The sequence below is a fragment of the Triturus cristatus genome, chromosome 1_2 (assembly GCF_964204655.1).
Source record: "Triturus cristatus chromosome 1_2, aTriCri1.1, whole genome shotgun sequence".
Taxonomy (NCBI): domain Eukaryota; kingdom Metazoa; phylum Chordata; class Amphibia; order Caudata; family Salamandridae; genus Triturus; species Triturus cristatus.
The window spans coordinates 717,057,239-717,083,468 of NC_140580.1; the positions used below are offsets into that span (position 1 = coordinate 717,057,239).

At 41.8% G+C, this 26,230-nt stretch overlaps 1 long non-coding RNA gene across 3 annotated transcripts; it reads left to right on the plus strand.

Annotated features, from left to right (window-relative positions):
- Nucleotides 1–4,810: 4,810 nt before the first annotated feature.
- On the plus strand, nucleotides 4,811–26,025 carry LOC146867889 (uncharacterized). Of its 3 annotated transcripts, none has more exons than XR_014962380.1 (7): nucleotides 4,811–5,483; nucleotides 20,010–20,165; nucleotides 22,487–22,755; nucleotides 22,866–22,958; nucleotides 23,044–23,103; nucleotides 23,213–23,258; nucleotides 23,344–26,025. It is a non-coding gene; the product is annotated as an uncharacterized LOC146867889 (long non-coding RNA). The 3 variants fall into 3 exon arrangements; XR_014962379.1 differs by having other exon boundaries at nucleotides 22,567–22,755; XR_014962381.1 differs by lacking the exon at nucleotides 22,487–22,755.
- Nucleotides 26,026–26,230: the final 205 nt, after the last annotated feature.

The window sequence follows — 26,230 nt, forward strand, 5'->3', positions numbered from 1 at the left end:
CTACCTGGGACACATATTCATTCCTCCGTGCAAGACCACCAATGGGGTCTAATTTTGAAATATACTAAATATTTTGTACCTAATGAATGTGACCAGGTTTTTTGGACTCTGGACGGTGAATCACAACCGATCCATATTGCCTAAAATTAATTGAATACTCTGACTACTATGTAACTTTTCATTTCTTGTCTCATTCACTCACTCCTTTATCACTTTCCTTTTATGCACGTCTCCCCTTGGAGCAACCTCGTTCTGTTCTAAATACTCAAATTGCTAAAATAAACGCATGTATATAATTTTACAGTGTTTTGGATGTTGTCCTTTTTCAATATGAACTAATTATTGAATATTGTGAGCCGTTGTTCCTAAACAAAATTATGTGTTTTCTCTTTGGGCTCAGGAATAGACAAACAAATTAACTAAGCGAAGCATATTGTCTCAGATAGATTGATCAATTGTCAAGGACCATTGTTTTTGGTATCACCTTTCTCTGATACTACTCATGTCTCAGTTCTCAAGAAGATTAGGACCGTGGAGCCCAAATCATACTAGTGGCTCAGTATTGGACACGGAATGTATGGTATCCAGAACTCCTGGGCTTGAACATCTGTCCTCTGATCAGGCTTTATTAAGGCCTCAATTGAACCTCATTCTGCTCCTTACTTATCTGATATGAGCCGCTTCAGACCTGCCTCTTATGGGTCCTTACATTACATTCCTCATCTCCATCTGGCAAGTCACTGTTTTTTAGACTCTTTGTTGCTCTACCATACACCACCTTCTTCCCAGACTACTTGGTTCTGCAGCATTCTTTCTGCCTAAAGTTGTGACGGCGTTCTACATCGGCCAAAGTATCACCGCGCTGTCATTCTATGCACCGCCTCACCCCTCTAAGGAGGAGGAGAGACTCCAATGCTTGAACCCCAAGAAAGCACTGAGTTTTTGCATAGATCGTACCAAAACACAATCAGATCTTTGTCTGATTTGCTATAGTGAAAAAAGACATGGGCGTACAGAAGAGAACTGTCTCCCCTTGGATCATGCTCTGCATTAGGATCTGCTGCAAATTGGCTAAAACACAACATCCAGAATGACTGCCTGCTTGTTCTATCAGTGCCAAAGCTCCTACCAGTGCTTTAGCATGTGGAGCCCCCGTCCTAGACATATGCTGGGGAGCTATGTGGTTGTCCCTCCATACATTTTGGAGCACTATTGTCTGGATAGCCAGGTATGCAGAGAAGAGCACTTTGCCTGCTCAGTCCTGTAGAACTTTCTGGTTTGAGTCCATTCACAGACCTGCCTCCAATAGGAACTGCTGTGGTATCTATTCAAAAGGTGAGTAATCTGCGGCTAGAAGTCTCTATCGGAAAAACAAGTAACTTACCTTCGGTAACGCTCTTTCTAGTAGAGACTCTATCTAGCTGCAGATTCCTCACTGACACTTTATCCTTCCCATTCTGAGATCTTATTAACAAGTAGACTCAACTTGTTATTAAGATCCCAAGTCTAGGAATCTGCACACTGCTCATAGCTAATTCGCTCTTGGGGAATCTGCACCCTGGGGGGTGCCGACACCATCAAAAGCAACTGACATCAGTGTGCAGGGGTGGCACTTACATGGACATGATACTTCATTTCCGTAGTGGAATGGCATAAGTGCGGAGCCGCACGGTGCCACCTGATGGCTCACCAAGGTACTGCTGAAGTTTCCGGATCCAGTCTGACCACTTGTAATATTCCGAAATTTGTGCTAGATGGAGTATCTTCCAGAAAAAGCGTTACCGAAGGTAAGTAACTTGTTCGTCTATGAGGTTCTTTTTCATTGAATGTGTGATGATGAGAAAATTATTCCAGGGAGATGTAGCTGGGGCTTAATAGTGGCGAAGGAAAATTGAAGCATATGAAGGAAGAGAAGCAGTGTATGAAGTCTTACTGTGTAGCTCCAGTAGGTGGAGTAAAGTCTTCTCAAGGTTTAAGATGGTAGGAGAAGGGATAGAATGAATGAAAACAAATTGGAAAAGAGCATGAACAGTGACTTCAGTGACTTACACAGTTGCTATGTTTACTGTTGAGACTAAAGGATCACTGAATTAGAGTGGAATTGAGTAAGCAACATCTTCAGAGTCTTGTGGAACTGAAGATGGTTGGAGATGGCCCTTAGAGAAAGAACATTTTCAAAATTGTGGTTGTTAAGCGAGAGCATGATCTCCCCCCACTTCTAGATTGTCAATTTTGGGGTAGAGACAGAATATTTGCTGAAGCCGATTAGAGAGGTAGCATTTGAAGCACAAATGAAGAAAAACTGGACTGGCAACTAGCAAGGCCTTATTGTAACTACAAAAGGCTTTGAACAGTATGTGTGCATGCCCTGGGAGCCGATTAAGCTTCAGTAGGTGTCCTGAGATGTGTTCTGCATGGGCACGCCCAGTACAAGGAAATTACTTTGCCGTAATCCAGGGGGTGAGAGGATTATATTTAAACCTGTGTTATTGTCTTGCAGCAGGTCAGGCAGCCCCTGTTCCCGTCCTGCCTGCCCTTTGTTTTACTTGTGCTCCCACCTGCCCTCAGTGCTCAGCTTGCAGCTCCTCAGTCATCAGATTGCTGGCCTTAGCCAAAGGCACCCCCCCTCCAGTCCTTCATTGTCTGTCAGCTGCCCTCTGTGCTGAGACTGCTCTTCCTGCCCCTCCATGGTCAGCTGCTGCTCCTACCTGCCCTCAGTTCTCTGTGCCCTACACCTCCCCTTCTGCCTACCCTCTGTGCACAGCTTGATGCTTCTGCCCCTCCATGGTCAGCTTACTGCCCCTGCACTGTCCAGCTTGCCCCATTCTACATGTGTTGCCTCAGCTCTCCTACCACCTGCCCTCCATGCGCAGCTTGGTGGACCTACCTCTCCCTTGTCTGCTTCCTGTACCGCTCCCACCTGCCCTCCATTCTTCGTGTGCCCCCCTTTCCTGCCTGCCACAAAGCTTAGCCTATTGCCCCTTCTCCCGTTCCCATGCTGCTGTCTGTTCTTCTTGTGGTGCTCCTAGCCCCTCCTCATTTTGCTGCCCCTGCCCGCAACCTCCCGTCTGCCCTCCATTCCATGTGTGCTGCCCATGGTCCTCTCCCACCTGTGCTCTGTGCTAAGCTTGCTGGCCTGCCCATTCTTCCTGCGCTCCATTCTCCATGTGCTGCCCTTACCCTTCCCATCTGCTGGCTGTGCTCAGTTTGCTGGCATTGCTCCTCTGTGGTCAGCTCCCTGCCCATGCCCCCCCCCACCTGGACTCAGCTTGCTGGCCATGCCTCTCCATGTATCAACTTGCTCCATCTACTCCTCCCACCTGTCTTCCATTCTCTGTGCACTGCTCCATTTCTGCCTGCTGCTGTGCTCCGCGTACTGCCCCCATCTATGCATGTTCAGTTTTCTACCCCTGTTCTCCTTGTAATGCCCCTGCCATCTGTGCTGAGCTTGCTGCCTCTACCTGGTCAGCTTGTCCCACCTGCCCCCTCTTGTCTGCCCTCCGTTCTCTGTGTGCTGCCCTTGCCCCCTTCCTACCTCCCCTCTGGTCTCAGCCTGCTACCCCTTGAATTCCCTCCCTGCCCTCCGTGGTCTGTTGTGCTGCCCATGTGCCTACTGTCTGCTCTCTGTGGTCAGCTTGCTGCCCCTCACTTCTGCCTTCCATGGTCCACTGTGTTGCCCCTGTCTCTCCCTCCTGTGCTCAGTAGTTGGTTGTGCTGCCACTGCCCCTCCCGTCTACTCTCCACGGGAAGCATGCTGCCCTTACCCTCATTCCCTCTTAGGTCTGTTCTGCTCCATCTGCCCCTCCCTCCTGCCCTCATTGGTCAGCTTGCTTCCCTGGTCCCTCCCCCTACCCTCCCTTGTCTGTCAGCTTCCCTGAAAATTCACTTCTGCCCTTTGTGATCCGTTGTGCTGCCCCTACCCTTCCTTCCTGCCCTCTGTGGTGCACTGTGCTAACCATGCCTCTTTCACCTGCCTTCTGGGGTCAGCTTGCTGTCTCTCATTCCTGCCCTCTGTGGTCTGTTGTGCTTCCCTGTCCATCCCATCTGCCCCCTGTGTTCAGCTTGCTGCCTTTGCCCCTCCGTAGTACATTTTTCTGCAGCAGCCTCTCCCTCCTGCACTCAGCTGGGTGGCCTTGCTCCTCCCTCCTGAGCTCTGTTGTGCTGTCCCGTCTCTCCTGCCTGCTCTCTTTGATCAGATTGCTGTCCCTGACTCTCTCTCCTGCCTTCAGTGGTCAGCTGTGTTTCTCCTTCCCCTCTCTCTTGCCCTCTGTGGTTAGTTGTGCTGCCACTGCCCCTCCCGTCAGCCCTCCATGGTCAGCTTGCTACCCCGGCCCCTCCTCCCTGAACTCTGTGATCCATTTTAGTGTCTCTACCACTCCCTCCTGCCCTCCTTAGCTTACTGGTCCTGCCCCCTTCTACTGTCAAATGTCTGTGGGCTACCCTTCTTCTTCCCATCCGCCCTTCATTATCAGCTTGCTGTCCCTCACTTCTGCCCGTGGTGGTCTGTTGTGCTGTCCCTGCCCCGCCCTCCTACCCTCTGTGGCCCATTGTGCTACACCTCCTGCCTGCCCTCTCTAGTCAGCTCTCAGCCCCCGCAGGGTTGGGTAAATTTTTTTCTTTATAAAAAGGTTTTGTTGTACTGCTGTACCAGTATCGGTACCACTGTACCAGGGGGACTACGCTGGGTACCGCGGAATCAGCTGTTTGATACCACAGTACCCCGAGCCCAAAATATATATATATATTATTTCAAATCATTTTTAAAGAATGTATGTTATGATGTTGTTATATCTATGCGAAGTTTGCACATTTGCAGAATTTGCACATCAAGTACATGTTTGTATCGAAATGCATACGCCGCTTATTATCAGGGGATGTTTTATTTATTTTCTCCTGTCAAATGTATAATATTTAAATTCATTTGAATATGGCTTTTCCAAATCACTGTTTGGTTGTTTTGTTTACTGTCCATACAAATGGAGAGTAAAGTTACGAGGATTTGTATAATGTGCAAGGCTGCCAGGCATAAGAACTTTTCCATGTCTATTGACCTGCCGATCACGTGATTAGTCACTGGATTAGTTTCACTTTATATAAACCAATTGCTTTTCACTAAAGCGTCATGTGATCAAGGCCCTCTTGAGGCCGAAACACGTCATGGCGGTGTATGGGATTCCTATGAATCAATAAACAACTTTGCACAGAAGATTGGGTCCGGTTCCGTCTTACCGAGTATATTGGATATTGAGGGCGGAGTTCCTTGGATATTTTGGCACCGACACGCTTCTTCGGTGCGCAACGGACCCCTCCTTTGACTGGGCGGTGAGGCAGGAAGCTTGCATTCTGGTGTTCCGGAAAGCATCTATTGTTCCTGGCAGGGACAGCCACGCCAGCCCCCGATCAGCTGTACGGATTCCTACGAGTGCCACAGGCGAACGGATTTCTCATGAACAGAGAGTATACCCAGCCTCAAGCATCGCAAGGTAGGAATTCAAAGACTACACTTATCGGTAAAGGAGTGTGCGGGCAAACACAGCACACAATATTGGTTAGTAAGCTGTGATTAGCCTTCTCATAAAGTTTCTAATTACTAGGATACCATGGCCACCGACGCTTTGAAAAGCCGCGAGGAAGCGGCTGCTGAAATGTTTGATGATTTACCAATAATAGCAACAGCACGTGATACATCGCCGGTGTTGGCTAAAACTGATAACACAGATCTAAAGGATTTGTTTAAGCAATTGGAAAAAAGCATGCGTTCAGAGCAATCAAAGTGGTGGGAGCACAAGTCACTCTCTCGTTACCTGGAGGTAGGACGTATTCCACGTGGACTCCGAATTATGTTGGCCCCTAGCTACGAAAATCCGGATCCTAACATGCTAGCGGAATGGGCCGAATGTAATTTGGAGGCCTCAAGCAGATTGGTCAAAATCCTGATCAAATATGCGGAGAGTGATCGAGCTTCCCTTCAGATTCGAATCAACAAACTGAATGTTGCCATATCCAAAATCGGTGCTACTGAATTGGAGAAAAAGTACCGAGAGGAAATGCATGTGCGTTTAACCAAGGAAGAAGAAATAATTAAGAAACGCAAAGTTTTCAAATTTCAGAGAGACAAATTAGATTACCAGAATGGGCAAATTTTTAAGTTTGCAAGAAAATTCGATTCTTTAAAAAAAGCCAAAGCAGGAACTCATATGCCGGTGCAACGGTCCAATATGGAGGATACAGTCCAGGCATCTACGTTCATATCTGACTTGAGTTCTGCACCTGAAAGTGAAGCTGAAGGTGATCGTGGCAATTCAGGTTTGGGGTTTACAAAGTTTACCCTGGCGCAGGAGGTGGATTGCCTGCGCCAGGATCGCAGACAAACACTAAGACCTCGCGCACAAAATCGGAAACAACTAAACGGAATAACCGCAAACGAAGGCAGCGCAGACAATGCAACAAAAATAGATGTCAGCGCCAAGCCACAACACAAGAAATACCAAAAGAAATGGAATCGCAAACAATAAGCCCCATTACCAATTCTCTCTCGATTATCAACTTGACTGACATGCAGCTCACGATTAAAGAACAGCAAATTTTGTCTCTTGGACTGTCTTATTGCCCGCCCAATGATTTTAACTGTGCTCAAACACGCATTGATCTATATAAGTACACTCGTAAGTTAAAACTGAGAAAATTTTACTCACTCAACAAAAATAAACCGCAAATGAATCAAGAAGTCAGGCTATATGACAACGATAGCCCTGCTTTATTTACGGTTAAGGACTTAGACCTACTAAGTGACTTACAATCTCTGCACAGGGAAGGGACACTTGACAGCACCATATCAACCAGCAGTGGGGAGTCAAGATTCAATATGCCGGGTTTAACAGGATTTAAACCTAAATCGACCTTTAACCCTATAATGCTGCACAACAACATCGACACATAATGAACTGGTTGTAACTGAGTTGAAGAAATTGCATACTTCCACTACACGGGCACAGTGTAGTAAACACAAACAGAACAATTGTTATGGCAGCCTCATGAAAAAGCTACAGGATAACGACAACCTAATTATCCGTCAATCGGACAAGGGAGGTAATATTGTTCTATGGCCCAAAAAAATGTATCTGAATGAAGCTTTGCAATATCTTAATAACCGCCAATGCTATAGACGTGCCAATTGGGAAATGGTAAAAACTGCATGGAATAGTTTTAATAGTAAACTACTCTCATGGAAGAGTGCCGGTCTATTAAGCAATGATGAGTTTAAATTTCTTAAGACCAACCATTCTGTAATTCCTGCCTTTTACCTAATCCCGAAAATACACAAAAACCCAGACGTGCCTCCTGGTAGGCCAATAATTTCAGCTAAAAAAAGCATGTTGGAGAACACTTCCCGCTACATTGATTTCTTCTTACAGGAACATGTTAAAGGGTTACCATCATACCTACAAGACACGGGAGACTTCCTAAGAAAGATTGAGACTGTTGATTGGCAGGAGGATTTCCTATTGATTACCCTTGATGTTACTAGTCTGTATACTAGTATACATCACATGGATGGTAATAGAGCAATAGAACATTTTCTACAAACTAAACCAATGTACATGTTACAACACAATAGAATGCTGCTAGACATGGTGATGACCTGTTTGAACAATAACTACTTTTTATTTCAGAACCAGATCTTTCAACAGCTGAAAGGAGTGGCAATGGGGGCCTGCTTCTCCCCTAGTTACGCATGTTTGCACATGGGACTGTGGGAGGAGCAGGTCCTCAAAACTAAATTTAATGATATCATGCACAAACACATCATGGTGTGGTATCGTTACATTGATGATCTCTTCCTTATTTGGAAGGGGTCGGAAACAGCAGCCAGTTCTTTTATTAAAGAGCTGAATGTAAATGATCTAAATCTGGAATTTACATCACACATCAGTAGTATTTCTGTTGCTTTTCTAGGTGTTGAGGTGTATATACTCAATGGCCAGATTCGTACCAGACTGCACCGGAAGTCAACAGCAGGGAACACAGTGTTACATGCCTCTAGTCACCATCCAGGGCACCTGATACGCAGCATCCCTTATGGGGAGATGTTGCGGATCAGACGCATCTGTAACACAGATGAGGATTGCATTAAGGCCCAGCAACAAAGTAGGTGTAGATTTCTGGATAGGGGATATCAGACCCACCTATTAGATAGTGCCATTCAAAGAGCCAATAGCATCTCCCATGAAAAGGCATTGTGCACCAAAACTAGTCCCAAGACTCAATTGACAGAACATAATACCATCAGTGAACCTCCAAGACTAATTACAACCTTTAGCCGACAGCATAACAAACTACGCATGATCTTCAACAAACACTGGGGAGTCATTCAAGGCGACACGGTTATCGGCGGGACTCTCCCGAAAGCCCCGGTACTAACGTTTCGCAGAGCTCGCTCAATGAGTGATATGTTGGTCAGCAGTAGTCCAGAGGTAAGATCGAATGCTTCCTGGCTTCAATCTACTAAGGGGTTCATCAAATGTGCCTCTTGTAAGGCTTGTAAATATGGCAGAAATAAAACCACTTACAAAACTCCCTTCAATGTTGTTCCGGTTACGATCTCCAAGAAGTTAACCTGTAAGACTGACTTTGCCGTCTATGTGCTGGAGTGCACGTGTGGCCTGCAATATGTGGGGAGCACCAAGTTGCAGGTGCACAAGCGTGTACTCTAGCACATGAAAGCCATAAGTAACCAGGATGATAACTACCCAGTGGCCAGACACTTTAAAGAGAAGCACAATAGTTGTCTGGACCATCTAAGTTACTACGTGGTGGATGCAGTATTTCCGCTCCGCCGGGGTGGTGATCGTGAATCCTTACTAAGAAAACTAGAGACTAAATATATCATCGAATTCGACTCTAAAACTCCTGTAGGTTTCAATACAAGTGAGGATTTGCATACCTGGCTGTGATCTTTTCACCATACGCATAAGTCTCTGGAACGGCAGTTGTCAACTGACTGTATACCGCAGCACTGTATCTATGTGCCATGGAGGCAAATGGCTTGATGGTCGTGGTACGGGACTAAGCCAAATATTAGATACAGGGTACATGCTTTCATAATAATATTTTCCAGTAATCCAATTTAATTGGTTTTGAGAATTTGTTCTGGACAATATCTTCTAGACTGATAACATCGGTCTCTTTCAGTTGTTTCGCTCGCTTCCGTTAAATAAAACCCCCCCTCTTTTTTTCAATACAATATTATGTTTAGATATGTCAAAGCGTGATATAGGTGGGTCTAGCATAAGGAAAGTTTCGTGCAGTATAGGTTTGTGACATTGGACCAGACCTAATTCATCTTTTAAATACTAGTTCCTCTAACCAACTCTTAGTTTTTTACTATAACAGACACAGGGGTGATTTGGGGTAATAGAGATTTACAACTCTATTAGAGGCGATTAGTTTGTATATTTCGACTTAGTATGGCATAAATGATTTGTATTTTTGTGTGATTTTGCATATAAGGTTTACGATCTGTTTGTTCTGAGCAAGACTTGCAAAGGTTAAATATAAGACTCTAATCATTGTTTACTTAACATATCATCGTACTGTATTATATATAGCTGCTATGGTTGCTCTATGTTTGTACATTTGCACGATTTACCCACAGGGGTTGTGAGCGAGCACCAATTGGATCGGGCTAAATTGGTACACCAGGTCCGAGTTTGCACAGTTGCATAAATTGACCATTGAGGCAGTAATTCGTTTTACATTTTACATTGTATCATGGAATGGTGCTATATTTGCTCTCAGATTACATAGACTTCATTTACAGTTTATTTTAGTTTATCATGGTACTGTACACTATAATGCTGCTATTTTTGCTGTATATTTGCATATTTGCACAATTTACCCACAGGGGTTGCAAGTCTGTATGGATTGGATCAGGCAAACTGTTATATGAGATTCCAATTAACACAATTACGCGATTTGCCCACTGTGGAATTATTTCAAATCATTTTTAAAGAATGTATGTTATGATGTTGTTATATCTATGCGAAATTTGCACATTTGCAGAATTTGCACATCAAGTACATGTTTGTATCGAAATGCATACGCCGCTTATTATCAGGGGATGTTTTATTTATTTTCTCCTGTCAAATGTATAATATTTAAATTCATTTGAATATGGCTTTTCCAAATCACTGTTTGGTTGTTTTGTTTACTGTCCATACAAATGGAGAGTAAAGTTACGAGGATTTGTATAATGTGCAAGGCTGCCAGGCATAAGAACTTTTCCATGTCTATTGACCTGCCGATCACGTGATTAGTCACTGGATTAGTTTCACTTTATATAAACCAATTGCTTTTCACTAAAGCGTCATGTGATCAAGGCCTTCTTGTGGCCGAAACGCGTCATGGCGGTGTATGGGATTCCTATGAATCAATAAACAACTTTGCACAGAAGATTGGGTCCGGTTTCGTCTTTCCGAGTATATTGGATATTGAGGGCGGAGTTCCTTGGATATATATATATTCACTGAAAAAACCATAGGTTTCAGGGGCGTTATAGTTAGCTGGACATTTTCCTCGTACAAAACCCTAGAAATTCCCCTGTTATAGTTAGTTCAGCTAACTATAACTCGCGCCCCTGCAATGCACTGCTGATGATGTCACATATTACATCACTCATGACATGGTCAGTGACATCACTGATGACATCACTGATGACATCTCAAATAACATCACTGATGACATCACTGATGACATCATCCAGTGAGTATCTGTTTCTGTACAGTTTTAATATGTTTAATATATATAGGGAAAGGCCTGTTGAAGAATGAGTGGGTGTACAAGTGTGTGAATGGATGATTTTCTAGGTGCGTAACTGACTCTATAAGTGAGTCATTAAATGTATCTTACTGCAGACTAGTGACTAAACTGTGTGAATGTCTGTATGTGTCTGTGTGTTGGTGTATAAGTGGCTGCATGGTTTTGTGAATAGCTATATGAGTGTCTATATGGGTTATTGATTGGTTGTCTGAGTATCTGTATGGGTGCCTGAGTGTTTGTGTGGGTAGGGTGTGTGTGACTCTGTGCATAAATGTGTGAGTGGGTGATTCTATGGGTGCATGGTTTTAACAGTGCAACTGTGATGGACTGTATGGTTGGGTGAGTGTATGTATGGGTGTGTTAACGATTTAATGTATATCTCAGTTGTACATGTGTCAGTAACTACATATGTGAAACGCAGTGTATATGTGTGTAAGAGTATATAACTATCTATATGTGAGAGTGTGTGATTGCGGGAGTGGCTGTATGGATGAGTGTGTGCTTGTATTAGTAATTGTATAAGAGCGTCAGAATTTGTTAGTATTTTTATGAGTAAGTGAACTTGAGTGTGTTTAACTGTATAGGTGAGTAAAGTGGACTGTGTTTAATTATTTGCATTACTGACTAGGTGAGTCAGTACCTCAATGGATGATTGGCGGTGTGTGAGTGTCTATATAGGTGTATAAATGCATATGATAGTCTTGTACGGTGTGACTGTAAGTATGAGTGATTGTACAGGTGAGTGAGTGGAGATGTATGTAGACCTAAGAGTCAATGAGTGGGTATGTAGTTATTGGTATTGGAATATCTATGGTTTTCAAAATGGCCGTCTGAAATTTTGAGCCGGTGTATCAAAGGTTATATTAGGGTGTGAGAAGATGCACTAATTTATCACATGGATGACGTCATCAGTGATGTCATCAGTTATGTCATTTGAGATGTCATCAGTGATGTCATCAGTGATGTCATCAGTGATGTCACTGACCATGTCATGAGTGATGTAATATGTGACGTCATCAGCAGTGCATTGCGGGGGCGCGAGTTATAGTTAGCTGAACTAACTATAACAGGGGAATTTCTAGGGTTTTGTATGAGGGAAATATCCAGCTAACTATAACGCCCCTGAAACCTATGGATTTTTCAGTGAATTTCTAAGGTTTTTTAAATGCCAATTCCTAACTATAACGCCCCTGAAACCTTTGGTTTTTTCAGTGAATTTCAAAGGTTTTTTAGATGCCAATTCCTAAATATAACGTGCATGAAACCTATGGTTTTTTCAGTGAATTTCAAAGGTTTTTTAAATGCTAATTCCTATCTATACCTTATCTCTAAAGATATCATGTTTAATGATTTTCATTGGATTTCTATATTTTTCAAATTCAGTGTGTCAATGCCATTAATTATGTTTTTTTTTAAAATACTTTTTTATCACCATTTTTTAAACTTATTTTTTCAATTAATTCTTTTAAAAATTAAAAAATATTATTTGTTTTTATTGGGTTTTTCAAATATATTTTTTTATATTTTTAAAAATATTTTTTAAACTATATGTTCAAAACTTTATTTTATATATTTTTTTCCATGTTTTTGGATCCGCGCACCCTATGCGTACCGTTCTCGATCCCTACGCATTAGCATCCGCGCATGGTATGCGTTGGGTACGTGTTTAGTGCGTGATCACAATACGACCGGTACGCAACTCCCAGCCTATACGCGACACGTTCGATGTACGTGACGCAGTAGGTGCGCAGATCCCGCAAAATATTTAACATTTAAAAAAACATATATATGTATTTCATGTGAATATTAATTGAAGACAAACTCTAAACTAGTCTTAAAAGTAATATATTTTTACATGTAATCCTATATTTTTTTTAAATTCAATTTCGCGGATGCGCGCTGGGTGCGTGATGCGTAAGCGCAGGGTGCGCGGATCCCATGTGACCTGCAAAAAAAGAGATTTGATTGGTTCATTACACTTCCTGTTCTAACTATTGAAAGACCCCAACCAATTCAATCATTCTTCTTTCACCTTCTTTGGAGGAGCATCTCTTTGCAGAGAAGAAGATTTTTTAGACTAAGTTTACACTTAGCTCTAACTTTTTTCAACTAAAAATGGCTTCAGGGCAGCAGGCATCACCTGCATCTCCTCATTCATCTGAGGATGAATTTTTGGTGGAGGCACCACCCACACCACGTTCTTCATCTGTGGTGTGGAATTTTTTTTTACGTATCCTGAGGGGCAAACTAAAACCAATGCCACCTTGGTCACATGCAAGATTTGCAAAAGAGTGCTGTCGCGAGGGGAACCTAACAAGAAATACTTGTGCGGCACGGCAAGTATGATGAAGCACCTAAGGACCCTTCATCCGAACAATCTTGCACGAGAAGAGTGCAAACGGATGAGAAACACTTCTGCTCCTGTGCCTTCCACCTCATCGCAGCCGAGCACTTCAAGAGTGCATCCATCAGCCCAAAACTTGGACATCCGTCCTCAATTTCAATTTTTAAAAGTGCTCAGCACTAAGTGCAATGCAACTTTGTGCTACGGTGAGCAGTCCATCGATCTGATCTGCCGCCGGCAAGAAAGTCACAATTGCTAGGTTTTTGTTTGCTTTCTTTTTTGTTCCCTGAAATTCATTGTTTGGTTCCTCCTGTTTTTGTTTTTTTTTCCAGAAAAACCCAAAAAATCACAAAATTGTTAGAAAAACCAAAAAAAATATATAAAAGAAGAAACAAGAAAAAAAAAAAGTTCTTTTAAGAACTAACTTTCCTGGTTTAAAAAAAGAGCTAAATTTCTTTGTTAGTGTGTGAAAGTTTAGATGAATGTATGTGTAGTATGTAATTGACTGAATGAATGCATTAGTAGCGTATGGTGAATGTATAAGTGCAGAACTATGAGGAAGTGCTGCAGCATCACACAGTAACCGCTTTAACTGCAGTGTGCTGTAGTACTTCCGAAGCACAGGGATGCAACATATGTACATAAATATGTTGCAAATCTATGCTTCTCTCTGCACGGCTGCTTAAACTGCAGCCATGTGGTGACATAGGCACCCTTGCACCATAGTGCAAGGATATCTGTGTCATATGCTGTTTGTTTTTCTGCAGGAAGACACACCTTCCTGCACAAAAACAATGAGACAATGCATTTTTCTCCTTCAATGTATGCTGAACATTTCAGCATGCATTGAAGATATAAAAATGTGGAGAAATGAAAACAATTCTCCTTGTTGTGCTTTCCTACACCAATTTTAGAACGGTGCAGCATTCACACACATATCGAGATTTATGATTTCTGATAAATCTAGACATGTGTCTTGTTCTATGAGTATTCAGTGCAATCATGCACAACAACACTTATAGAACACCCTTTCAACGCACAGTGGTGTGCATAATGAGGTTGTATTTACATGGAGTATAAAAGTGCACAGAGTGCCTTTTCCTCTCTTTGTAAATATGAAAGAGTGTCTTGCGCAATAACTATGTTACAAAAAGTGACATATTTCCGGTTTTAAAATTCCTTGCGAATGATAGAAGGTAAGCACAGAGTTTTGTCTGCAAAGATGTTCAAAGAAGAATGATTGAAATGATTGCGGTCCTTCAATAGGTACAATGGGAAATATTATGAACCCCTCAAATCTCTTTTTTTGCAGGTCACATGATATCTGATTATGGTCAGATTTCAAAACTACATAGGTATAAACAGAGTGCTTTTAGAAACGTGTTTCAACTTTGTAGCTTCTTGCAGACCTCCTCAGTCTGCATATTGAGACTTAGTTAAACTTACCTTCACAATAATAGGAATAAAAAATGGTATACATTTTTTTCAGATTTTCATTGCAATCTAAATTCATATAAATTGCTTATTTTAAAATTTGGATCTGTGAAAGAAAAGAAAAAAAAATTATAACATGTAATAATACATTTTTTACAACAGAGCATAATTTCCACAAAGTAATTTGTTTGCCTTTTTTGCTGTACTCAGAATATATTGAATTTCACTAGAAATAGTGATTTCAATCGTACTCATCACTTAACAGCGGGCAAAAAAAAAACAATCAGAAAGATTGTTAAAAAAACAACAACATGCTATTCTCAGTAAAATACCACAAGATACAAATCACACATATATAAAATGCTTATGGCTAACAACATTTTATAAGTTTAACTTACAAAAACTGTAAATGTTGTCGCTTAAAAATATTCACCGAATCTAAGGATGAATTTTTGGAGGAGGCACCACACCCACAACATTTTTCTTCCGTGGTGTGGACATTTTTTACTTTTCCCAAGGGGCAAACAAAGACCAATGCCACCTTGGTCACGTGCAAGATTTGCAAAAGAGTACTTTGAAGCAGTTCATGCCCTGAAGCCTACCTCACTAAAAGACTACATGCTAACTGACTGAATGATTACAGTACTATAAGGAGACACACTGGGTGAGTAACAGGGTGTTTGCTAGAAGTGTATGAATACTGACTGGGGAATTGAAGGTGTGAAAGACAACTGTGTAGGTGGTTAAGAGGACTGCATACATAGTGGATAGGCGTTTGAAGCAGTCCATGTGCTAAGGCCTGGCTCACAGCATGAGTACTTGGGTACTGACTGAATGATTAGAGTACAGCAAGGAGAGTGCCTGGGTGAATTTATAAGTGGTTGGCTTTTGGCACAGTGAATGGATTAGTACTTGGTACTGAATGGGTCACTAGAGGAGTGCAAAGGGAGTGACAGGATGTTTGCTGGACTGTATGGATACTGACTAGGGAATTGAAGGTGTAAAAGACAAATGTATAGTATGTTATAAGACTGCATGCATACTGCATAGACATTTGAAGCAGTCTATGTGGTAATGTATGGTTCACAACATGAGTACTTGGAAACTGACTAAATCATCAGACTACTGCTAGGACAGTGCCTTGGTAAAACTTTTACATTTTCAGGTCTGGCGCAGTGAAGCGAATAGTACATGGTACTGCACTTTAGTGTCAAACACTGACTCATTTTATCAATGCATAAACAAACACTAGCTTCTAATGCTACAAAAACTTGACAACATGACCGGTTTTAAAACAGTTATCTGTCAGCAAATACACGATGTTACCAAATGCTTCTCTCACAATCCTTACCCAAATGCACACCGACTCACAGTGTGATTTTAGACAAGCAACACTATCCTAGGAGTTTACCAAAACTCATTCACTAATCTAGAAGAGGTAAGGGTACTGCACACAATCTACATATTTAAGTACTGCACTTTAGTGTCAAAGCCTGACTCATTTTATCAATGCATAAGCAAAGACTGGCTTCTAATGCTACTAAAACTTGACAACATGACAGGTTTAAAACAGTTATCTGTCAGCAAATAAACAATGTTACCAAATAGTTCTCTCACTGTGGTTCCCAAATGCACACAGACTCATTGTGATTCTAGACAACAACCACTATCCCTATGAGTTTACCAAAACTCATTCACTACTGTGGGAGTGGTAAGGGAACTGCACACAATCTACATATTCCAGGACTGCACTTTTGTGTCAAAGCCTAACTCATTTAATCAACACATAAGCAAAGACTGGCTTCTAATGCTACTAAAACTTGACAACATGACAGGTTTTAAAAGAGTTATCTGTCAGCAAATACACAATGTTACCAAATGCTTCTCTCACAGTGGTTCCCAAATGCACACAGACTCACAGTGTGATTCTAGACAAGCACCACTATCCCTAGGAGTTTACACAAACTCATTCACTGCAGTGGAAGTGGTAAAGGAACTGCACACAATCTACATATTTCAGGACTGCACTTTTGTGTCAAAGCCTGACTCATTTAATCAAACCATAAGCAAAAACTGCCTTCTAATGCTACTAAAACTTGACAACATGACAGTTTTTAAAACAGTTATCTGTCAGCAAATACACGATGTTACCAAATGCTTCTCTCACAGTGTTTCCCAAATGCACACAGACTCACAGTGTGATGCTAGACAAGCAACACTATCCCTAGCAGCTTACCAAAACTCATTCACTACTGTGCAAGGGGTTAGGAGACTACACACAATCTACATATTAAAGTACAGCACATTAGTGTCAAAGCATGACTCGTTTTATCAATAGATAAGCAAAGACTGGCTTCTAATGCTACTAAAACTTGACAACATGACAGGTTTTAAAACAGTTATCTGTCATCAAATACACGATGTTACCAAATGCTTCTCTCACAGTGGTTCCCAAATGCACACAGACTCACAGTGTGATTCTAGACAACAACCACTATCCCTAGGAGTTTACCAAAACTCATTCACTACTGTGGAAGTGGTAAGGGAACTGCACACAATCTACATATTTCAGGACTGCACTTTTGTGTCAAAGCATAACTCATTTAATCAACGCATAAGCAAAGACTGGCTTCTAATGCTACTAAAACTTGACAACATGACATGTTTTAAAAGAGTTATCGGTCAGAAAATACATGATGTTACCAAATGCTTCTCTCACAGTGGTTCCCAAATGCACACACACTCACAGTGTGATTCTAGACAAGCACCACTATCCCTAGGAGTTTACCAAAACTCATTCACTACAGTGGAAGTGGTAAGGGAACTGCACACAATCTACATATTTCAGGACTGCACTTTTGTGTCAAAGCCTGACTCATTTAATCAAAGCATAAGCAAAAACTGCCTTCTAATGCTACTAAAACTTGACAACAAGACAGGTTTTAAAACAGTTATCTCTCAGCAAATACACGATGTTACCAAATGCTTCTCTCACAGTGGTTCCCAAATGCACACAGACTCACAGTGTGATTCTAGACAAGCAACACTATCCCTAGCAGCTTACCAAAACTCATTCACTACTGTGCAAGGGGTAAGGAGACTACACACAATCTACATATTAAAGTACAGCACATTAGTGTCAAAGCATGACTCATTTTATCAATGCATAAGCAAAGACTGGCTTCTAATGCTACTAAAACTTGACAATATGACAGGTTTTAAAACAGTTATCTGTCAGCAAATACACGATGTTACCAAATGCTTCTCTCACAGTGGTTCCGAAATGAACACAGACTCACTGTGTGATTTTAGACAAACAACACTATCCCTTGCACTATACCAAAACACATTTCTTCATCTAGAAGGAGTACTACATTTTAGTGTAGAAACATAACTCATTTCACAAATTCATAAACAATGACTGGTTTCTAATTCTACCAAAATATAAAAACAGCACAGTTATCTGTCTGCAAACACATGAAAAACACCAATGCTTATCACAGAATGGTTTCTACATGCACACACACTGTCAATAAGATTGTAGAGAAAAAAAGTACTCCCTACACTTTAGCAGGAGAAATACATTAGTCTGATTAAAATCAAAATAGTCGGGGGGTGTGGCTAGGCGCCCGAGGAGAATGGCGGCGCCGGAGTAGAGCTCCGTCCGAGCCAGGGTCCGCCGGGGGTTCGCGCGTTCGACACGAACATTGAAGGGGAGCCTCTAATATTCAAAGATGACGGGCATGCCTTGAGCCCATTTCTGCCGTCGTGACAGCTTTCCTTTTGACTTTGTTGTCCCTTGAAGCCCCGGTCGCGGCTCCGTAACGGCCGCGACCGCCATTTTGTTTTATAAATGCCTAGGATCCTCTCAGCAGCGCGCTCAACGCGCAGTGAATTTCTGGTTGTCTTATCAAACCTGCTTTAACCACAGCATCACAAGCGACACAGATGTCACAGTCAAAGCATTCCCAGGTGACTTTTTCCTAATTTTTACGGCTTTTTCATGATTTAGTGATCATTTCTAGTTCTCCTCAACCCTGGCAGCCATTTTGGGACTTCATTTTGCTTCTCCTGGATCTTTGTATTTTTGTTCTTTCTGGCCTGGCATATATTCTCGCCAACTCCTTTCAGCTGTCTCTCTTTTAATTTTTACGCTCTTTGGATCCCGCAAAGTGCTTGTTTTGCTTCCAATCTTACGGTGTGTCCCAGGTGAACCTGCACTTCATAGACGCGTCGATGGCTGATTATTCCAGCAAGATTCAAAAGCGTAATTATATTAAGAATTCCAAGCTTTTGACGGAACTGGCCCATTTAGAAGCCTTCCAGTCTCTCCCTACCGATGAGATGACGTTGCATGTGGAAGCCTCTTCACAATCTTCGGCAAAAACGATGCCTAAGAGGTTGAAAAAAGATCCACCTTCGCCTCCCAAATCCTCTTCGACCATCTCGATGGAGTTACTCCTTGAGGAGATACGGGCCTTACGCCCTTTTATGGAAGAAACCAACGCTAAGTTGCAGGTTCTTACTGATAACTGGGCTTCGATGGATGAAAGAGTGTCGTCAGTGGAGCGTGATGTCTCTTCTCTTCAGGATTCTGCAGCCAAAGTCAATCACTTGCATACGCAAGTCTCTTCTCTTCAGAAACAGGTGGAGGACTTGGAAAATCGAAACAGGCACAACAATCTTCGCCTTTACGGCCTGGTGGAAGGATGCGAGGGGAGTGACCCTATCAATTTTTTCAAGTCATTTCTTCCCAAGCTTTTACACTTGCCCGAGAATCCATCGCTCAACATCCAGCGTGCCCACAGGCTTGGTCGAGTTTCCTCCTCTCTCTCTGCGCCAGCGAAGCCTAGAGGTGTAATAATGTATTTTCTGGAATACACAGATCTACTGAAAGTTCTTACAGCAGCCAGAGCCTCTCCTCGTCTCACATGGTCGGGTTCCACTCTGTTCTTTGCACAGGATTATGCCAGAGCCACCGCGAATCAACGTAAGGCCTTCTTGGACATGAGACCTGACCTTCGCTCCATAGGTGCCCGCTATGGTCTCTTTCACCCTTGCTTATTTAAAGTTACCTACAATAATAAAACCACGACATATGAGGAGCCTGCGCGACTTCGGAGTTTCCTGAACTCTTGCAGCCAGACTGACATGGAGCTTTCTGGGCCTTCCTCTTCTCTCCCACTGTGACTTTTTCCAATAATGTATTATGCTGTTTCAGTTTCTGTTGTTCGCTGATTTTTCTAATTCAAATGTTCTTAGACTTGTTTTCTTGCTGAGTTTATACTTTTTACCGAAATGTTTGTTATTTACGCCATAATTTTTTTTTTTTTTTGGTCCGCCCTATCCATTGCTTGTCTTATATCTTTGTCGTTTGCCGTTGCTTAACCCTGTTATTTTTCTTCCCTCGTAGCTCAATGTTACGTGCCCCGCCTTGTTCCTCTGGTCGGACGCCTCACTGACCCCGAGTGTCCTGCCTTCTCCAGTTGGCCCTACCTCCCTCTCCTCGTCTCCCCGTACGTCTCTGCATGTTCTTGTTCCTGATCGTATCTCCCCTAATTTGCCCCTTGTAAGTATTCCTCATATCCTTTATGGTATATTTGTTTTTGTTCTATTTACATTGACCTTGATTTTTTCTTTCATGTTTTCAGGTTTATTGGTGTCAATATCTTTTTTACGACTTTTTTCCTCTTCTCTCGCCTTCTCACATTCTCTCCTCACCTTTCATTGGCTCCCTTGGTCATACTTCTTTTTCACTATACACTTTATTCCCCTGTCACTTCACTTCTCATTTGATTTACATTTACTTTCCTCTCCTTTTGACCGCTCTCTCTCTCATTCTGCTTCTTTATTGGTCTCTTTGCACATGATCTTTTTTCTCTTTTATTGGACCTTTATTATTATTATCTCTGGACTTTATTTTATCGTTTCATTGATTTTAGTAATACTTTGGCTTTCCTCTGTCTCTATGATATCTCTAAGTCTTCTCTTATTCTTCTTACTCCTGTTCATTTCACTTCCTCTCTATTCTTTCTCTTTCTATCTTTTCCCTACGTTTTTTATTTTTCACGAGGCTTTCTCTCAATGCTTTATTCCTTCTCCGCATTACTCTCTTAATAATCTTTAATGTCAGTACGTATTGTATCCTGGAACGTTAAAGGTCTTCACTCTCCCATTAAGAGGCAAAAAATTCTTTCTCATCTAGCTAAGTTGAATGTAGACATTGCCTTTTTGCAAGAAACACATTTGTCTGATGTTGAAGCGGCTAAGCTCAAGAGGGGTTGGGTTGGTGATGTTTTCTCCGCTCCTGGGGATGGTAAAAGAAGTGGTGTGGCTGTGTTAGTTCGCAAATCTCTCTCTCATTCTCTCTTGTCTTCTGAGTCAGATCCCGGGGGCAGATGGTTGTTTGTCAAACTTTCCTTGAAGGGTATTCCCATCTCTCTTTTCAACATTTACACACCTACTGGTGGTGACCCCGCCTTTTGGCGCACAATGGCTTCTCATATTTCTGAATACGTTGATGACAATTTTATTATGGCTGGAGATTGCAACTTACCCCATGACCCCTTTTTAGATAGGAATTCTAATGTATCCTATATCCCTAATAAGTCTCACAAATTGTTTTTTCAAGCAGTATCCCAGCACAAACTTGTTGATGCCTGGCGTTTGTGTAACCCTACTACTAGAGAGTTTACTTTCTACTCCCCATCTCACCAATCACAGTCCCGCATTGATTACATTTTTCTCTCCCATCATATCTCCCAGTCCCTCACTCACGCCGATATTGGCTCCATCCTGTTTTCTGATCACGCCCCTGTTCTGGTTAACATTGATGTCTTACCCAAGTCCACTGGACCAAAGCGATGGCGCTTCAATAATACTCTCCTTCTCGATCCCAAATTCATATCCTCCTTTGTTGAATTTACCACAGAATTTTTTGACATCAACGATACGCCCAATGTCCCCAAGCATGTTATTTGGGACGCTTACAAAGCTGCAGCCAGAGGTTTCATTATTGATTTTGTGGCTAAAAAGCGTAAAATTGCCCGCAAGCGTACTAGTGATCTCCTCCTTGCGATCAAAAAGTTGGAGCATTCTTTTTATACTTCTCACTCACAGGAAAGTCTGACTACTCTTATTGAAGCTAAGATGCAATTTAACAAGCAATCCACTGATGATGCTTCGTTATATTTGTTGAAATCTAGTTCAAAATTTTATGGGGGTAAGAACAGAGCGGGGAAGGTTTTAGCCAATTATTTAAAAGTTAAGCAACATAAAATGAATATTGAATCTGTTTATGATGTTAATTTTGTTTTAAGACGCACAGATGCTGATATTTTAGAAGAATTTTCCCGCTTTTATGCCACGCTTTACTCTTCTGAAACTCACCCTACTCCCCAATCCCTCGCTGCCTTCTTTTCCAATGTTCAGGCCCCCCCCAATTTTCCTGTTGACTTATCCATTCTTGAAATGCCCATCTCCAGTTCCGAACTACAAATTGCACTTCAGTCACTTAAGAAAGATAAAGCCCCGGGTCCGGACGGATTTACAGTTGAATTTTTTTTGCAATTCTCTAAATTACTAGTACCCAGATTACATTCTCTCATTGACTCTTTTATCCTTAATGGCACCTCCTCTGGTACTTTCTCAGACGCCCACATATGCGTAATACCCAAAGAAGGGAAAGATACCCAGTATTGCAAGAATTACAGACCAATCTCTTTAGTCAACATTGATTATAAGATATACACTAAATCCCTTGCTATAAGACTAGACCCCTTTCTTCCTGAGTTACTGGGCCCAGAGCAGTCGGGATTTGTTAAGGGCCGTTTCATCACAGATAATACTAGACTTCTGTTTAATGTCCTGTCCAAATCCTCACGATTCCAGGATTCGTTAGGAGCAATTGCTCTGGACGCAGAAAAGGCGTTTGACAGAGTGGAGTGGACTTTTCTTTTTTACGCCCTCAGATGGTTCAGGATTTAAATAAAGTTGGTTGACACACACGTGCGCACTGAACGTCGTCAAAAAACTACAACTCCCAGCGGCAATAAATATCGCGAGACCAGCGGGTCACGTAGGCAATTCAATTCCGAGAAGGCGCCAATGCGGGCAAGACAACGAGCATCATAACACACAGGATATCGCTACACTCCGAGGTAAGACCTACATGAGCAAAACAAGAAACTGTGCCTTAGAATCACTTTGAGTCGATCGGCATAATCGCTGCACCACCGAATTCTAATCGGCCCGTTTTTGTCTATCTTAGATAAATAACTGTTCTAGAACAAAAGAAGAGACTGTCCATACTGCTCTCGCTCCATCAAAAAACGCCACGGGAAAAAAAACGCCACGATTCAAGGTATCATTTTGAAATTAGCAGTTCCTCTAAGCATGATTTATACCTGCAAGCCCCGTTCTCATAGTTATGCTTTAATTTTTTCCAGCGCACAGCAATCTCCATTTCCCGCCCGCAGCTGGGTCCACACACTACTAAGATACCACAAGTAAGAAACCATGATTAAAACACTGACGGTATTGCCTGTTTTAGTAGACTGACGTTGACCTTTAATCAAGTATGACTGTATTCAGAGTCCTTGTTTTACCCTCTCTTAGGTCCAGTACAGAATAGATTCTTCTTCTTGTTTCTGCAGTATTGCAGGTAAGGGTCGTACTAAAACAGCTGGTAGGCTGTGACTTGCAATATATTGGGTCATTAGTAAATGCGGTTTTTGTTTCTGTTTCAGTCATACATAGGTCCTGATGAGGATCTCCACATGAAAGGGGATCTGAAACGCGTCGACCTTTAGTCTGAGGCCAATCTTCAAGTTAAACTAAAATAGAATTTTCTGAGTTTGTGATTTATGTGGTATTGATGGCCTTTTCATTGTATTGTGTAATATTGTAAATTGTACAAGATATGAGTGGTATGAATGGGTATGACTGATGTATTTAATGTTTTTTGTATAAAAAGTTGTTTTGTTACGTCTTCTCTTTCAAAAAAATGAACTTTGTATACAACAAATTATGTTTATCATTTTAAGTTGAGTTTTCTGTTTGGGGCACAATGTAGTGTTATGTGTTTTTTATAAAATCAAATGATTGGAGATTAAATCTGACAGAAAAAGAAGTCATCAGTGTGGTGTTTGAATGATCACACTTTGATTATAAATAGGTGTTAAATAATGGGCAGCATTGGCAGCTCCCTTTGTTTTGTTTTGCTTAGATGGTTTGGGTTTGGTCCTAATTTTATTTCCTTTGTTTCTTTCCTTTATGCCAATCCCAGAGCGGCGGTCTGTGCTAATGGCCTAGTTTCTTCTTTCTTCAACTTAGGTAGAGGAGTTCGTCAGGGTTGTCCTCTTTCCCCTTTCCTTTTTAATCTGGCCTTAGAACCTTTCCTCTCAAAACTCCGCCAGAATCCGAATCTGCACAGTTTTCAGTTTTCTCATACAAGCATTAAACTTGCTGCCTATGCAGATGACATCCTTCTCTTTATTTCCAACCCTGTCATCTCCATTCCTGCATTTCTCACTGAAGTTCATGAATATTCCCAAATTTCCGGTTATAAGTTGAACGACAAATGTGAAATTTTACCCCTCACAAAATTTACCTTCAAGCCCGATTTTGTCACGTCCAACTTCACTTGGAGTACCTCACACATCAAGTATCTTGGTTCGCACATTACCCCCTCCCTTTCGGACACTGTCTCGTTATGTCTTAATAAGTGTACCCAGAGATTGTCTGACCTTACTTCCAGGTGGCACCCGCTTTACCTTTCCTGGTGGGGTCGCCTTGACACGATTAAAATGATGCTCTCCCCAATAGTTCTTTACACTATCTGCAATATTCCAGTTCCTATCCCAGCCAAATTTTTTATCAACACTATTCTTTCTTCTTTCCTCTGGTCCGGCAAAAAAGCGTGTATGTCCCTGCACAGACTACGACTCCCAAATCAGAGGGTGGGGTTAATTTCCCAGATTTTCCCGCTTATCACAAAGCTTTTCTTCTGCGACAGGCTTCCCTCTGGTTACGAGATCCTGCTGAATCTCCCCCTTTATGGCTTGTTATTGAGCGTCTTTCTTTATCCCCCTTTACTTTCGCTGAATATCTCTCATTTTTTCGTAAACCCCAGCTCGCTTCCACTCCCATTCACAAATTCACCACCAAGCTTCTTCTTTCCACTTCCCCAAGCCCTCCTTCTTCTGTTGCCGAATTTCTCAATACCACCATTTGGCATAACAACAGCATCCTCGTTAATCATAAGCCCTTTTATTGGAAATCTTGGAGACAAAAAGGATTGATTTGGGTATCCCACCTCTTTTCTGGCTCTGATTTCTTACCTTTCTCTGTTCTCTGCCATAATTTTTATCTCCCCTCATCCTTTGCCCGTAAGTACCTTGTGCTCAAAAACGCAGTTTTGTCCACCTTTACCCAACTCCTCCACTCTTCCGCCCAACCCGATCCATTCAACCCTACTCTACGCCTTCACTCTTTGCTTTGCACTCACAACACTGCCTCCTTAATTTACCACTCATTTCACAAGACTCCCACCCCTAGACCAAAATCCACGGTAGAGGAACAATGGGAATCTGATTTTGACATCTCTTGGCCCACATCTCTTTGGGATAAGATCTGGACCAAACTTCGCAAATCATCCAGGGCTGCCTCCCTTACGCAAACCCTTTTTTTCATCTACAACAGACTTCTTTTTTCACCCCATATGTTGAATAAGAGGTTACCTTCAACTCCTGACCATTGTTGGTCCTGCTCGACACCCAAGGCTACTCTTTTTCACATGCTTTTTTCTTGCACTGATGTAAACAATTTTTGGAAGCAAGTTTGGGCTCTGATTAATGCCATATTTCACACTGCATCTCCCTTCTCCTTTGTAAATGTTTTTTTAGGAAGTCTGTCTCCCTGCTGGGTAGTGGTTGATTTTAATGTACAGATTGTTGACCTGTTGCTAGCTGTTGCATTCCAGCAAATTACTGTAAATTGGAAACAATTTGCTAATATCTCTTTTAGAGCATGGTGGTACAATGTATGCCATAATCACAGGCTAGATACTGTTTTTATCCATCCCCTTAGTCTGGCTAAAAAGCGGCATGATCTTTGGCTACCTGTGACCTTGTACCTTGATATTTGTGCTAAGCGCTCATCTCATTTGCCTCCCTTTCAGCAGGAAGTCTCCAAGCCTCCCTGATTGACCTTTTTTTGTTCCTTTGCATTTTCTGTTATCCATTTTATTGTATATTATTTCCAGTACTGCTTTCTATTATACAGCCTCAATTATTTGTTTTCTCTCAATTCCGGGTTTATTTACACAGACCTGTTTTATTCTATCTATTATACTGCTGTTATGTTTTAGGTTTTCTTATGTATTGACACCTTCATTTCTTTAATAAAGATCTTTTGAACTAAAAAAAAAATCAAAATAGTCTACATACATCCCCTCACAATTAAATAACTCACCTTTCAAGTTGTTTTGTAGATTAAGAAGTATATCAGTCACACACCAGATATCAGTCACATACCAGATTTTCTTATACGGAATCTCTGCACTGTGCACCCCTCAGCAGAACCAAAGAATGGCAAAGTTTCTCTCTCATTTCCCACACATATACATGTAAACAT